The 15,564-nt window shown below is 47.9% G+C and overlaps 2 protein-coding genes across 6 annotated transcripts in view; one reads left to right on the top strand and one right to left on the bottom strand.

The window, feature by feature from the left end:
- Positions 1-14,821, bottom strand: part of hb (zinc finger protein hunchback) — a 49,708-nt gene extending 34,887 nt beyond the window's left edge. The window contains exon 1 of the mRNA XM_065424724.2: positions 14,600-14,821. The gene's annotated coding sequence lies outside the window, so the exon portion shown is untranslated. The remainder of the gene's footprint in view (positions 1-14,599) is intronic.
- LOC135896343 (uncharacterized protein C6orf132-like) overlaps positions 1-15,564 on the top strand; it is a 141,063-nt gene that overhangs the window by 38,372 nt on the left and 87,127 nt on the right. The gene's annotated exons all lie outside the window — the stretch shown is intronic.

The following is a 15,564-nucleotide window of genomic DNA, read 5'->3' on the forward strand; positions in this document are numbered from 1 at the left end:
TTCTTAAGTATCGTCAATTAAATGTGTATCGATTGTGCGTAAATTGACATTTCTTAATGTATAGTAAATTAAACGTCTAACGAGTGTGAATCAATTGACGATTTGGCCAATTAAATCTCTACCGAGCGTACTCATTGGAAATTGACATTGAACTGATTTTTACATACTCAAAAGGAACTTGATACATAGTCAATTGAAATTCAATATACATCAATATACATATTCGTAAGTTATTGTGCGGCAGGTGACCAGCGTATAGAGATTACCATTCGACAGACAGCAAAGTATGTGTTTTACCTTGTTCCTCGAAATGTTGCATAATCAATCAATACGTCATATACCTCTAATTGGCAACGCGCGATAGTTAACTAATTATGAGATAATTTCTTGCAGCATAGTTTCGCTTTCTCATGCTTACGTATCTGGTGCAATCGATAGCACAAAATTCACAAAGCTGGCAAGAATAGCGATCACAGTATAAGCTATATATCCAAACTATATATTGAGAGCTGTACATGAGCCGTGCCTTACCCACTTTGTGACGTCACAATGGACACTTGTCTCAGGAAAGCCAATCAAATTCTTTAAATATGAGGGTGAGAAAATCCAGAGGGCTTTCGTTAAATCCCATTTCCCGCTTAGCAATCGATTTTGTACTGTGTTCAGGAGAGAAAGGAAAATGTATAATTCTGATTTAATCAGCCCCTGAATACGATTAAGTTTGCCTGAAGCGGCTGTTCTCTCTCACGACTGATATGCTTTGCAGTGAAACATACGACAGCTTAACTGTGAGGAATGTCGCGTGAAACTGTAGTTTGCATCACGCCATGACTTGAACACCTTGCGGCTACTATTCCATGTGAAAAGAAGCGTATGCGTGGGGAATGGAATACCTGTTGTCTCCTTCCTTCTTTCTGTTCACTTAAGAAGGAATCCAAGCCGTGTTACTATACGCTCTTAGGGGCGCTTGAAAGTCAACGAATGGTCTATATCATCGCTTTACTACTTCCTTATGAATACTGCGAAAGTGAAGTGAAACGATAGCAGTGTTGTCTTTTCTTGCGTTTCAAATGTAACGCCGCCTGTAAAAAAGATTGAACCGAATTCACAAAACTCTTCGTTCTTATACGTGCTCTTTACCGTTGCTCGGTGCCGCATTCGGTAACTATGTCCAGCATCAGGATTGACTGAAATTCGCTCTTACAAACAATTATGGTGTAAAAGGTTTCGTTTTCTTTAACAATAAGGGCCCTGATTTCTATCTTATCGCACCTCCACGAAAACAAATTCGCCGAGGAGCATTCTGCCTCGTTCTCTGCGCTGCCCAGCATTTACGACAGAGCAACGGCACCGACTCCAAGCCGCCCGAAAGTTATAGGACAGGAATTAGCGTCAGCGGCCCTGAGAGGACAGCTTCTCCCGAGCGGCGGTGAACGTCGTTTTCTGCGAGCGGTGACCGCCCACGAACGATTGAGACCCGCCATTGCGAGCCCGGGGCTCTGAGAGCGAGGGGCCGGGACCTCGAGCAAGTGCACACTCACGCGGCCAGCTGCGTAGCGTCCGCTCCGCCCCGATGATGAGCCGTCGTCATCGGCGATGCCGGGCGCCGCATGGCCGCGTTGCTGTGTAGGGAGAGCCGCCGATCACCACGGCGACGATATGGAACCCACCGCTCACCGAGCGAACCTCGCTCGTATGTCGCGAACTTTTCTCGAGGGGGGAAATCGCGCCCCCTTATCTCCCGCTGCTCCCCATTGGCCCGTGCGGTCGCCGGGCAACGCGTCCCGCTTCCTTGATTGGCTGCGGTTCCGGATCCCGCCGACCAATGGGCAGAGCCCTGCGAGCACGTGCCGCGACGCGCGACCGGCACTCACCGGGTTTGTTGTCTTCGTTTGTTTTCGAACGCGCGCGCGCGCGCGCTCTGCATGTTTGTGTTGACTTCTTTCGCTCCGCGCAAGAGGGGCGCAGTGCGGCGTTTTTCGGGAGACCCCTCGTATTCCGGCCGAGACCTTTCTATTTAGAAGACCGTTAAAGGTAGCCGGTTCCCCTCTCGCCCGCATTTGTGCGAGTCGGTTGCGCCAGCGATGACCGCGCGGACCGGGTACGCGTACATATGCGCGCAAAGCTACAAAACGAAGGGGCTCACGACCTTCGGGACTTCGAGTTTTCGTTTTTCGAGAGCGCTCTTTTGGGGAAGGACCCTCGGTTCGAACTTCCGGCCGCGGCTCGTGCGGCCGGAGTTCGTTGATCCCCCTTGCCGTTTGCTGTACGTACACATGCGGGCGCGTGGTGGTGACCCTTGGCATTTTGAGACGTGTTTGAGTGGAAGACCTTGTGGCAAACCGCCGGAGGAGTTGTAGGCGGGGGGAAGAGGGGTTCGACCATGACGAACGAGTGCGTATCGTGGGCCTCGATCGGTCTCGGAGCCAAAGAAGAGTCTATAACCGGACGACAAACCGCGTCGGCAGGGGTCACGGCGCGACGAGGTGCACGGCCGAAATATAGAGATCGGCCCCCCTCCACCTCGGAAAAAAAAAGGGGGGGAGGGGAAGCCGTGCGGCAAGCCCGGCACGTGCCACACGTGTTGCGAGCGGAGAAGACACCCGAGACCTCGGGTCTGCACCTTTGCGCGGCCGGGCGCAGACATTGAAACCAATGGCTGCAGCTTTCGGAAAGAGACCTTGGCGAATGGCGGAGACAATAATGTTCGGTGAGCGCGACGTCGGACGCGAGGGAAAGAAGGGAGTGCGCTGCCGCCGCCGGTCGCGTGGGCACCGCCGTAGATCGCGTGCGAGTAGTCCAGATGCCGCGCGAGCGGCGGCGCGTGCCTAAAACTCTCTCTCTTCTCTCTCTCTTTCTCACACACACACACGAGGGGGAAGCGAGGCCTGCTCATAACGGAATGCTACATCGGAGGCGAGGGGAAGATTACGGAGATGTACCCGCTCGCCGAAGACAGTGATGGATTCCGGCGGCACGCCGTCCCTCTCGGGGCGCCGCCGCCTAGATGTCCCTTTCTCCGCGCGGCTGGCCCCTCGCCGTCGGTCGAGCGCATTTGTTGTGCGGGCAGGTGCATTCATCTAGGCAGCCCTCCCCCAAATACTCCTTTCCCAGAAGGCTTCCGCGTCTTCGCTAAACCGGCGGCGACGAGCGAGGGTATCGCGCGCCCATCTGGAGTCTCCCCCCTTTAAATGCGCCGCTGCTGAAACGGGCGAGTGGTGAGATCTCTTCGGTGCGGACGTTTCGGTGTATAATTAACGTGTATATACGGAGCGCCTGTACGCCGCTACGAAGTTCGGCCGTGACCTCTGCCGTTTTCTTTAAAGGGACACTAAAGCGAAACAATAAATCAGTTTAGGCTATTGAAGCATTGCTTGAGAACCCTGCAGGCAGTCATTTCAAAAAAAAAAATAGTTTGATTATTAGATGAGAAAATGAAGGTCCAAGTATCAGTATTTAAATTTCGCGCCGAAACCCCAGCGCCGGTACGTCGGCGTGACGTCACGGATTCCAAAGTATGTTTTCGCATTTGGGCCGCGTTGGCTGAATAAAGGTTCTCGAAACTTGCCATGTTTAATATTTGGTTTCTTTAGAACACAATGTAGTCAATCTGTACCGCTATACATACTTAGTAGGCCCTAGAAGATGCCATCAAAATCCAAGACGTCACAGCCCCCAGGTGCGGGAACTTAAGAGGCGTCGCCACCCGTATATCGTTCTTGCGCTTTTTCTGGCTTACCACACGTCATATCGTTGTAAGAGTGGTGGTTTTCGTGTTGTAGAACGGTAATTTACTGACGCAGAAGAAATCGTTTTTCCCTTTAGTGTCCCTTTAAACATTGCCGTAACTGACAAGGATAACAAAGGTGTCCCAGCTTCCGTCTTCCCTACAGTGTCAACGTTAGAGCACTTACTGCAGCAACTCTGAGTGCGCGCATATATGCACACTGGCCTGTATAGCAGAGGTCGCGCGACTCGACTTAACTGGTCGCAGACGGTCGGTTTCACATCGGTTGATGCAGCTTCCGTATTTTTGTTTGCTTTCTTTTTGAAAGCGATCAGCGAACGCAGTCGCATAGCCGCTGGACAAATCAGCTACGCTTCAGAGTACATACGTCGAAATAAGCGGATGGTCTCTCTTGAACGGAACTGCGTTTCCGTTTTTTCTTCGTCAGAGAGAGAGAGGAAAATTCAGGAAGGCAGGGATGTTAACCAGTCAGTAGTCTGGTTGGCTACCCTACACTGGGGGAAGGGAGAAGGGGAAGAGAAAGAAGGGAGAGAGAAGGTGTAGGTACGTGTACGGACAGCACTTCAGTTAAAGTCGATCGAGCAAACCAGAAGTTCTGAGAAAACACAAAAGTGCCTTCACTGCCTTCTGAGCCGATGATCGGTCGGGACGGTGCTCTAATATGGTCTGTTCACTCAGAGGACGATCATCTAGTTTCCTCAATGTGTTGGACAAAATCTGTCTTTGTGCTTGAAATTGAGGACAATGGGACAATGAGTGGTCAATGTTCTCCTCGCATCCGCAAACATCACATGCAGGAGTATCGAATTGCGTAGCCGCGGAACGGGCACCCTTCGCTGTGAACTTCACGACGGTTGCGTGCGCGATCGTCGCCAAAACACGTGACGATGTAGCCCGAGAACGAAAGAAGAGAACTGAGAGAAAAGCAGCGAGAAGCAAGCACGGTACGCTAACTCACGCTTGGCTGGCCGAGGAGAGAACGTACATATGGCCGCTGCTACAAAAATCCGTCGCAGTTCGTCTCGCTATTTTCAGCCATTGCAAGCGTTTTGCTTCCTGATTATAGTTCATTAATTCGTCTTGCATCCCCTTCCCCGGTGCCGGATAGCCAAATGGGATTCATCTGGCTAACCTATCTGTCTTCCTTTTGCCTCTCTCTCTCTCTCTCTCTCTCTCTCTCTCTCTCTCTCCATTAGGTAGTTTCAGAAATGGCGTCCCAAAACGGCTTCGCGTACCCAAACTTCCTACGAGGAAGTCGAACCGCCGCATTATAGGAATAAATGTTTTCTCTCTCTCCTTGTACAACTTTTGCGGTATTTCCTACTATCTTCGCTTCTATTTGTGCACGTGACCTAAGCGTCCCCTTATCTTTGGGTCTGCGATTTCTGAAACTCCCTGTTTTGGTTTTGCGTGTTTTTAATTTCTGGAGCATCCTCAAGGGTGAAAAGACAATACACCTTGTACAGAGAGAAGTGGTTACACAACATAGTTGTAACAAAATGTGTTATATAAGTGTGACACAAGATGGCGCGCCACGTGAATGAGTTACTTTTTTCATTGGTTAACCTAGGTAGGATATTAGGCAGCATAGTAGCAAGAGCTTGGTGGCGCAACCCACCGCCCCGTTCCAAAGGGGACGCTCATAACATCCATCCATCCATCCATCCATCCATCCTTACTTAATTGACTTGCGCAAGGGGCCACATTTTGCGAGCGTCCGATTTATTTCTGATCGTCCCGGGTGCAGCTCATCTTGGAGACAGCAGGGGGGAGCGGCTTTGTGCAAGCCTGTTTGGCGAATCATCATAAAATATGGCTTTTCAATAGCCTCCGCATTTACACTGCATACGTCCGTAGACTCTTGCCCGTAAGCGGGCGTCCACAAATTTTGTACAGCGACAGCTGCTATGAGCTCTCATACAGCCGTTTCAATGTCAGCCGATGTACACGACAGGAATTCCAAAGCCATCTTTTAAAGAACTTTCACGAAGAAATAAATAGGGGCGTGCGGGTATTCGGAATTTGTAATATGAATCGAAAAAGTCCTTGCTATTCAATTAGCTATAGTATAGCGTCCGGGAATTCACTATTATAGGAATGGTGGAATTTTTGCAGAGGCGCCAGTTCCTTGCACGAGCGAATGCACGGTGCAGATAAATTCTCAGTAATAATTTCCAGTCGTTCAAAAAGGTGTACGCCTCGGTTTTAGGCGACAAACATACAAATTTGTTGTTTATCTGTTGGCAATGTAATTTACAACTTGGCCAGTCTCGCCGTGTTTAAAAAATAAATTGCGGCGATGTATATATACATTATCACATTTATAACGAACACGGCCCACTCAACTTGCATCTCGTGACATGTGCTTCATCTCTAAAGAAATTAAATTCTCGTCTTTTGCGAGCCTATAATGGGGCGCGCCGGATGAATTTTGTCCACCTGGGGTCCATTAATGTGCACCCAATCTACGGTACACGAACGTATTTTTTCGACTTTTTTTTGCATTTCGGCTTCATTGAGGTGCGACCGTCGTAGCAGGGATAGAACCGGCAACCTTGTGCTCAGAAGCGCAACGCTATGTAGCCGCTGAGCTATATCGCGGCGGGTTTGCCTAATGTTCTCATTTAAGTTTCACATTTAAAAGCTTCCCAACTGACCGAACGTCAACTTTCGAATGGGAGCACTGCATGGATTTATGAAACGTTGTTAATAAGCTTCTTTTTCTTTTTGCGAAACGGATTTCACACATACTTTATATACTTTACCACGTTCAGAATTTTAAAATTGCTGCTCCGGAAACATTACGGCTATCCTGTTCCTTTCCTCGCTTTCTCTGCGTTTAGAAGCGAGTATCTGGTTAGTGCTTTGCTAGCTGTTTCATCCAAAAACGTTCACTTCTCTCTCTCTCTCTCTCTCTCTCTCTCTCTCTCTCTCTCTCTCTCTCTCAGAACACCTCAATACATGATGTGCACTGCATCGTGTGGATTCGAACACCGGTTCTGCAGAGCGGCAGTCAGCGGTTTTACTTTTCAGCCACATCCGAGCCGCCTGAGCATCTGCTGCGATGTTTTTCGTCCAAGGCTCTATAGAACTGCTCACACACGCATACACATAGATATATATACACCGCGTGCGTATTTTTTTTTGCCCAATATATGTAACACACTGTAACGTTCAGTGTTTCTATATAGAGGAGGACGGTGCTGTTGGCTGCAGGCGCATTTATAGCCCAACTGGAATCGCCGGCAATAGTTATGCGCCATGTGCCGCTCCTTTTCGATATAGAGTTCAAGAAACCTCCTAAAATCTTTAGGCGTACGCACAGCTATAGATGCTCAGCGACTCAAACACGATGGTCGGAGCGCATGGCTGCCTGCATGCGCTTTTTTGCGCCATCAGATTGCAATAAGTGGAAACCGCGATCTGATGCATTGCGATTAATTTCCATTAATTTATCGTTTCTTCATTCTATTTATTAAGCACAAGTAATTTCCCCCTATGTTGTCCTTGGTGTCAGTGTTTGTTGGCTTTTCATGATATTACTGATGTGGTCACACGAACCCACACATCACGCATTCAATTGCTCTCCTTGCACAAAATATGTGTTTGCCTGTCTCCATGGTAACGCTTTGTAGAACCCCAAACGACGCTGAGTAGCAAGCATCTTACAGCCTCGCATCGATTGGCCACAGTGAGGGAGATCTGCATAATTTTAATGCGAAGCATTCTTTTGCTGGATGCCTGGTGTCATTTTATGCTCCGTTCCGTTGGTCCTTCCGTTTCGTGTCCCCAAGGAAAGAAGGAAGGAAAAGGTGGAGAAGGAAGGCAGGGAGGTCAACCAGTTTAGCCTAACCGGTTTGCTACCCTACACATGGGAGCGGGATAGGGGGGATGAAAGATGGGAGGAGAGAGAGAGAGAGAGCACATAACACAGCAAACACATCGTCAGTTGCAGTTCGTCACTCTTGCGCGGTACGCGACATCACTGTCACAGCCTGCGTGTCCCCAAAAGAGAGAGAGAGAAAAAGGCAAAGGAAAGACAGGGAGGTTAACCAGAGATTATCTCCGGTTGGCTACCCTGTACTGGGGGAAGGGAAAGGGGATGCAATAGGTGAGAAAGAAAGAAGGATAAAAAAAGGAAAAAAAGAAAAAACCTAAGCACACACACGCACGTACTCACGAACTATTTCTGTGGGCACTGTCACGCAACCCGCAAAGGCATTCCTAGTGCGTGTCCCCATAGTCCCCAAAAAACTCGTAGCGCCATGCAGGCTTGAATAGGCGAACTTTTGTGAACACACAAACTCATGTGCGCGTACACCGCCCCTTATACTTGTGGGCGCACGTAAGTTAAGCGTCCGTCATAAGTTATAATTCCAAAGAATGCTTACGCGCTCTGTGTGACACTTCCCCAGTGGGGAGCTTCTGCACCGAATTTTTTCAGTTAGCGTCGCTTCAGACTTCATGTTTTAGACCGACCGTTATATACGGCACCGCCTGATGTTGATGCCTGCATCATAGAGTTCTTCCTGCAAAACTTACTACAGCGAACTCTATTGTTACTGTGTCGGAAGCTGCGAGGATGCCGGTTCAGGAAGCATGGGAATGACGGGCAGTAAATGTCCTGGTGCTTTTTGACTTCAAACGGCTTTGTGGCTTTGCAAACACGCGTGAAACGTTTTGCAGTGAAGCAGCAACGAACACATGCGATGAGGTTTTATATTAGACAATTCGCAATGATTACCGGCATGCAGTCAGAGACCTCATCCCTCACTGTGTTCACACACACACACACAAAAAAATGAGTGCTTTGGAAATTGCGAAAGATGTAGGGAACAGCGTAGTAAGAACGGCTGAAAACACAAGAACGAATATCGGACAAATCTATGTATACTATGCAACCATCACCATAGCTGAATCCGATCTCACTGCGAGAGTTCCCGCTCGTGTAATTTTTTTATAGGAAACTCTAAGAAATTTTGAATGATATTGTGGCGTTTAACTGGCCATACCATGTTCAAATTATGACGAAAGCCGTAGTGGGGGACTCGCGATTAATTTTAACCACCTGGGATCGTTTAAGACGTTCACATAAATACGAGCATTCACGAGCGTTGTTGCATTGCACCGCTGAGGAATGGGTTTTTAATAATCGGCTGCTTATAACAATTAAGAGAGAGAGAAGCCACGCGGTTGGTTGAAAGAAAAAAAAAATAAAGCTAAGCTGCGCTCTCACATATACATATACATATATATATATATATATATATATATATATATATATATATATATATATATATATATATATATATATATATATATATATATATATATATATATATATATATATATATATATATATATATATATATATATATATATATATATATATATATATATATATGACACTCTAGTGCCCGAGCTGTTACTGAGATTTCTTTTGCCACAACCACGAGTCGGGGGCAGTTCGACGTGCGCCGTGAAATAATTGCCCAACTTACTTTCATCGTAGTTGAGAAGCGTGAATTCAACTAAACAAAAGATTTCAGTCCGATTAAGGTACCTGCGCTTATTCATTGCACACACACAAGTGTGACTGTATACGCGAAAATTGTATGTACGCGCACTGGAAACTGGACTGGCACAACTGCATTGTATAGTCACACCAGCGACAAGCACCAGGTGTACATACCGGACACAGCCGTCCCCATATTTCAGGAAAAAACAAAATCGGCATTTCTTTTTCGATTTAAGCCGGCAGTTATATCGCAGCACCTAATGCTCGCTACAGTGCTATCGTCTCTCACTTTTGATCATTTTGTCACGTTCGTTGGCGGAAAATCAACCGGCTACGTTTCTTCTGTCAGGCACATCCTTGCCCGAAGTACATGTATTGTAATGGCCTAGACCAACTTGAATCCCTGACCCTGCCGTTAATTGTGCAGCACATGATTGAAAGTGACATGCTATTTGCTGCGTTGATGCCATATATACACCAGGGCATTAAAGGAAACAAGCGTTAACCATATAGGGTACACACGTGTGTATTCATTTGCCGAGTAAATATTGTGGGCGAAACGGCCCCTGTGTGCCTCCAAGTACCTGGAATTTAATCGAATGAAAGGAAATGACACCCAATGCGATCCCACGAGCTAAAGACCATTCGCGGGTCTTTGGCCTTTAGCTCTATTATACCGCGATTTTCTGTACCTCATAGAAATTGTTGACGCGCTGATTCCTTTTCAACGTAAAAGTTGTCTGTCATCGTCATTCTTAGTGTCCTGCTTTGAGTTAGTGTATGTAGCACGAAAACGGTGATCCATTACATTAACATGATAGTAAGCTGTGAGTTACTTACAGGCTTGAGGTCTGTATGTGCCCGTTATGTCACCCTTAGTTATGCATCTGCTTTGTTCGCATTAAAGCCGCTCGCGAAAATAGCGCAATGTGAAAGGCTTAAACAAGCGCACACCTACAGCTTGCACGAGAGCGATGACAGACAGAGGCTCAGGACGGATGCCCTCTTTACTGCGTCTGTCTTTTGTTGTGTGCGCTTGTTTTTGCACGCAAGTACACAAACCAACTGCATAGCCCAGCAACACGTTCACTGAATACCACATCAATTTAGCTTACACATACAGGAAGTATAACCACTACGGAAGCGTATACGCCTCCTGTTAGCAATGCCGTGTTCGCCCATATAAGGCTCATAAATTACTGGGGATTTCCTATGTACGCATGACGCCGTCGGCTGGCTTTTGGCACCCTCGCGGTGAGGCCGCGATGAGCCAGATTGACTTATGGACACCTCGAGACGCCATCTATGGCGCCTGCAGAGGCGGCAGATGATCTCCGCAGGGGATGCAGGCGGCACAGCTCGCACCCTCGCCTTGAACGGAGTGGCTAACTCCGCGAGTGCGAGGGGTTCGGAGCCTTAGCTCCGAGGAGGGAAAGGCCACAGCAAGTATAGGGAACGCTGGCATAGCCGTCGGCGTGTGTACGCCCTCGCAAACAGACAGACGAGCGAAAGAGCCGGTGAAACAGAAAAAAAGAACAACAAAACAGCAGAGACCGAAAGCTCTGCCACAGTGCCCTAGCTCGCATCCGGTCAGCCTGGCGTCTGAAGAAAGAAAGAAAGAAAGAAAGAAAGAGAAAGGAAGAAAGAAAGAAATAAAAAGTAAAGGAAGGGGATGGAAATTTCACCCCGAAAGAAGCGGCAGCAGCGACCTTCTCGAGTGTGTGTTAGGTGTTGCGCGTGAGGAAAAGAGGTAAAAATGAGTACGAAGAGAGAGAGAGAGAGAAAAGAAAGGGGTGGGGAGTGCCGACCCCGTTTTCTCCCTGCAGCTCGAGACCCGCAGGGAAGTCCTTCTCCCCCCTCCCCCTTCCCCATCCCCACACGTATGTGTGTATATACTCTCCGTTATGCCACGGGATGCACGGCCGTCTGGACGCTACCAGACGAAACCCGATCGATACGGTCGAGGACGGAAAGGGTCACCGCTCGCGAGGATAGCCCAGTGCCGCGCTGCGTTTTAGCGCCCTGCCTTCCTTTGACCGGAACGTGCTCAGATGTGAACCGGGCTACGTTGCCGAAACGTGAAGTCGCGCGGCACGCGTCAAAATTAAAATATATTCATGACGATCGACCCAAAGTGTAAAAAGAAAAGAAAGAAGAAAAAAACGACAGAGACAGGAAACAGCGTCAGCGTCCGGTGGTGCCCCTGTAAGCGAGCCCCTTTGTCAGTGTTTCAACGCGATAACTAAGGGGTCCGGTGTCGCAGCAGAATATCCGGTGTCGGCGTCCGGCATCGGCGCCGGCGTCGCGTGAGCGGAAGTTGCCGTATATATTTAAGCATATATGTATATATGCCTCGCCTTGCTATATGACGTGAGGTATACACATGCGGGTGATACTGCCACACCATTCTAACACTAAAGTTACTCGTACCGTGTCTTACGTTCTTGACAAAGTTATTGATCGGAATTTCGAGAATGGCAGCCCACAAACAAATGTCATGGAATAAGGTCATGGAACAAGGTCATGGAACAAATATCATCACTTTAAGGGTGCAAATTGTTTTACAGAGTGCCTGGCCCGTGAGTCTTATCGTCCATATATAATTAACTATAGTTCGTCTACAGTCTGAGCTGGTCTGTCCGTATATTCAGGTAGCTCTAAGCACCTTTTCTTTTTTTTTTCTTTCGTGGCGCCTTTGTACCTGTAACCTGCAGCCACAGCTGACGTCACGCTTCAGCTGCAGACTCGGGGGCACGAGCACGTTGAGCACTTCGCAAGGTGTTCAGGTAAACGTGCTTTTTGTTCACTAGGTGGCGGCATGCACAACACGTTCGCGTCGGTCACTTGAGGCGTATGACTTGAGGCGTACAAACTGCTGCCACGTTTTCGGCTGCAGCAGCAATGAAACCCACGTGCGGAAAGAAAAAGGTAAATGGACGCAATCGTACACACGCCCGCGACCAGCAGTCACAACAACACGGATACAAAACGCTTGCAAAATGCGTAACTTACAGGTCATATTTGCTCCCCTTCCCGAACGACATAAACAATCAACTCGTGTTTTATGTTAATGTCTGTTCTTCTACATGCGTCTATACGCGTTATGCTCGCTCGTTCCGTTATGCCATCACGACGCCCACACGCTAAGTGTGCTGACTCTTCGCGTTTTGCTTGCGTAGATAAGGGTATTGTTATAATAATATATGGGGTTTTACGTGCCAAAACCACTTTCTGATTATGAGGCACGCCGTAGTGGGGGACTCCGGAAATTTTGACCACCTGGGGTTCTCTAACGTGCGCCTAAGTCTAAGTACACGGGTGTTTTCGCATTTCGCCCCCATCGAAATGCGGCCGCCGTGGCCGGGATTCGATCCCGCGACCTCGTGCTCAGCAGCCTAACACCATAGCCACTGAGCAACCACGGCGGGTAGAGCATTGTTATAGCGCTGATCGACAAAATTCTTTCGTTTCCTAACCACGCCCTCCCCCCCCCCCCCCCCCCCCCCCCTAATCTCTCCCTTCTTCACATCCATTTATACCCGTTCACTTCTTTTATCTCATCCACTTCGATAGATATACCGGGTGTTTCTGCGAAGACATTAGGCATTAAAAAAAAAAAAAGAAATCCTGTGGCAGATAGCACAGTTGTAGTCATTCAACTGGTCCATACTCGAAGAGGCCAACATTAGTTGCACGTTAAATCGAAATGCCTAATCAACTAATTATTGAAAATTTCATAATAAATTTTTTAACTAATAACCTTACAGCACACACTACAATTTTCGAATTGTAATCGCGGTGAGACTGCAAGGCATATCCACTTGAAATCATTTCTGTGGATGACACTATTTTCGTGGTATGCGAAATCAAACTTACCGTAAAAATACACTGTCGTTTCACTTTTTTGGCGAAACACCGTTTTATGCATTGAAGCTCAAAAATAACCGCACCGTCAATCTAGTTCTTCATAGAGTTCAGGAATTAATACCTAGAAACTGGTGTCATCTTGAGAATTAGTTCCAAGTGGATCCACCTTGCGAACTCCCCGGCTACAATTTGTAAATTGCAAGTGTAAATAGTTAATAACCTAATTAGTATTTTTGTTAATTAGATAATTAGGCACTTTGGTATTTCGTCTAAATAATGTCAGCCTCTTTGAGCAATCCAGCTCAAGGAGTATGAATGAGTTATTCCCACAGATGATTGTTAACAAAATGTAAGTTAATATCTTCGCAAAAACACCGTCTATATATACAGAGTTTTGATCAATAAAACACACTATCCACAGAAATGTTCCTTAAACACATACAAGAAACTACAGGGACTGTATCTGGACGACTGTCTGTGGGCGTCGTTTCCATATACAACGACGAGTGTTGAATTTAATTCTGAGGTTTTACTTGCCAAAACTACCATTTCATTATGAGGCACGCCTCAGTGGGGGACTCCTGATTAATTTGGCCATCAGGGGATGCGGGCGTTCTTGCATTTCGTCCCCATTGAAATTCGGCCGCCGCGACCGGGATTCGATCCCGTGACCTCGTAATAAAAAAGTGTAACTCGGTACTAATGCCGGTCTTCTGGATAATCTTTTACAATCCGTAATCTTTAGTTGCGCCCCGGTTCACATGAATGATCTGTTTCACACGTCTCGATATCATTGTTTTATTCGGCTATATATTGCATGTTGCTGAGAGGTTAAGCTAATCCGCGGCTCAGCTACTCCATGTTTGCGAATTTCACGGCTCTTGAAGGAGGAAACGACCGCCAGAAAACGAATAAGAAAAATGAAAGAAAGAGTAAAAACTAACTAAAAAGGCAAATAATTTAAAGCTGGTATTAGGTGGACAGGAATGTCGACAAACGTTATAAACATCGCTGAGGGTAACTGCGTCCGTACATAATTGTGATGAAAAATATTTTCAGCGCTTTTAGCTTGCTGCTACAATAGGGAACACTGAAGAATAAGGAAGTGGGCTCTGAAACTCTTCACTATTTGATTCGCTGGCGTGCGCTCAACGCTACTATGGGGTTGGCGTCATGTTTCCGGGACTTGAACCAGAATTTCGAAGCATCTAATTCAGCGTATCAAAAATGGTACGTCGCGGGCTTTATGGGGTTAAATGACTGCTTCAGCAACCGCTGCACGTGAACAAGTACGATAGCTCCAAGTATACACAGAAACAAGGTTTGAATGCTCCGGCATTTGGTGACCATGTTTTACAATATCAAACGGCTAAACAAGTACCGCTTTCGCCATCTTGATGTGTTACGTATTAACAGCTAGCGGCGCAACATCAGCTGATCGACATCCACGCCGATACGTTGCTTACCTTGGTGCGCGCGTACGGGTGCTGCCCCGGGGGTCGGCGTTTTAATCGTGGCCAACGGTGTATACGGAGAGACGGCGCCCAAATCGTCGGCCAAGGCTCGGGCTCGGAGCTCGGCGAAGCCTTTTCCTCCGCGAGCGTGGCGTGCGGCACCCAAATAGACAGGGGTACGTCCTCCCAGTGCCGAAACCAGACCGCGGCTGCGACAGCGCGAGTTGTTTTGTGCCCCCCTCCCCCTCCTCTGCAACTTTTTTTTTGTTCTCTTTGTCTATATACTCTCCCCTCTTTCCCAACTCGTTCTCGTGCTGTTCATTTCGGAGCAAACGCTATGCGAAACAACGAGATACCGCGGTGTCTGCGAGAAAGCAGGCGTGAGAGAGAGAGAGAGAGAGAGGAGCGAGAAGTCCTTTCTCTTTGATTTGTTCTTCCGTCGGAGGACGCGAGAACAACGGGCACATCGGAGATCGGGGAGACAGCGAAAATAAAGTCGCCCGCGCTGCTGTCCGGGGAAAGAATAAACTTTCGGAAGGAGGAGGGCGCGTCAAGCGGTGCGAAAAAGAACCGCCGCGGCACTCGCCGGCCGCACGGCGACACTTTTCGGCAGTTTGTTAAGGCTTGTTGGTCGTCTAGTTATGGTACTGGCTCGTGGTAAACGTTTAGCAACGCGAACAGACGACGGGTAAGAAGAGCAGACGACACAAACGGGCCCGTTTTGTGTGGCCGTATTCCTTATGTCCTTCGTCTGTTCGCGCTGCTAAACGTTCAGTTTTCGGCAGTGCCGTTAGGAGCCACCTTGCTCGTTCGAGTCGAACTTGCGGGGCGCAGTTAAGCCGCCGGAAGAATGTGTCCGTACGGCTGAACGATGGTACTCTCCTTATATTCTGCTAGATGATACACATTAAAAAAAAAAAATGCAGTATCTCCGATGCGCAGTAGCTGGAGCGATATCGTGATCGGAAAGTCTTGCG

This window comes from Dermacentor albipictus, chromosome 7 (assembly GCF_038994185.2).
Source record: "Dermacentor albipictus isolate Rhodes 1998 colony chromosome 7, USDA_Dalb.pri_finalv2, whole genome shotgun sequence".
Lineage (NCBI taxonomy): Eukaryota > Metazoa > Arthropoda > Arachnida > Ixodida > Ixodidae > Dermacentor > Dermacentor albipictus.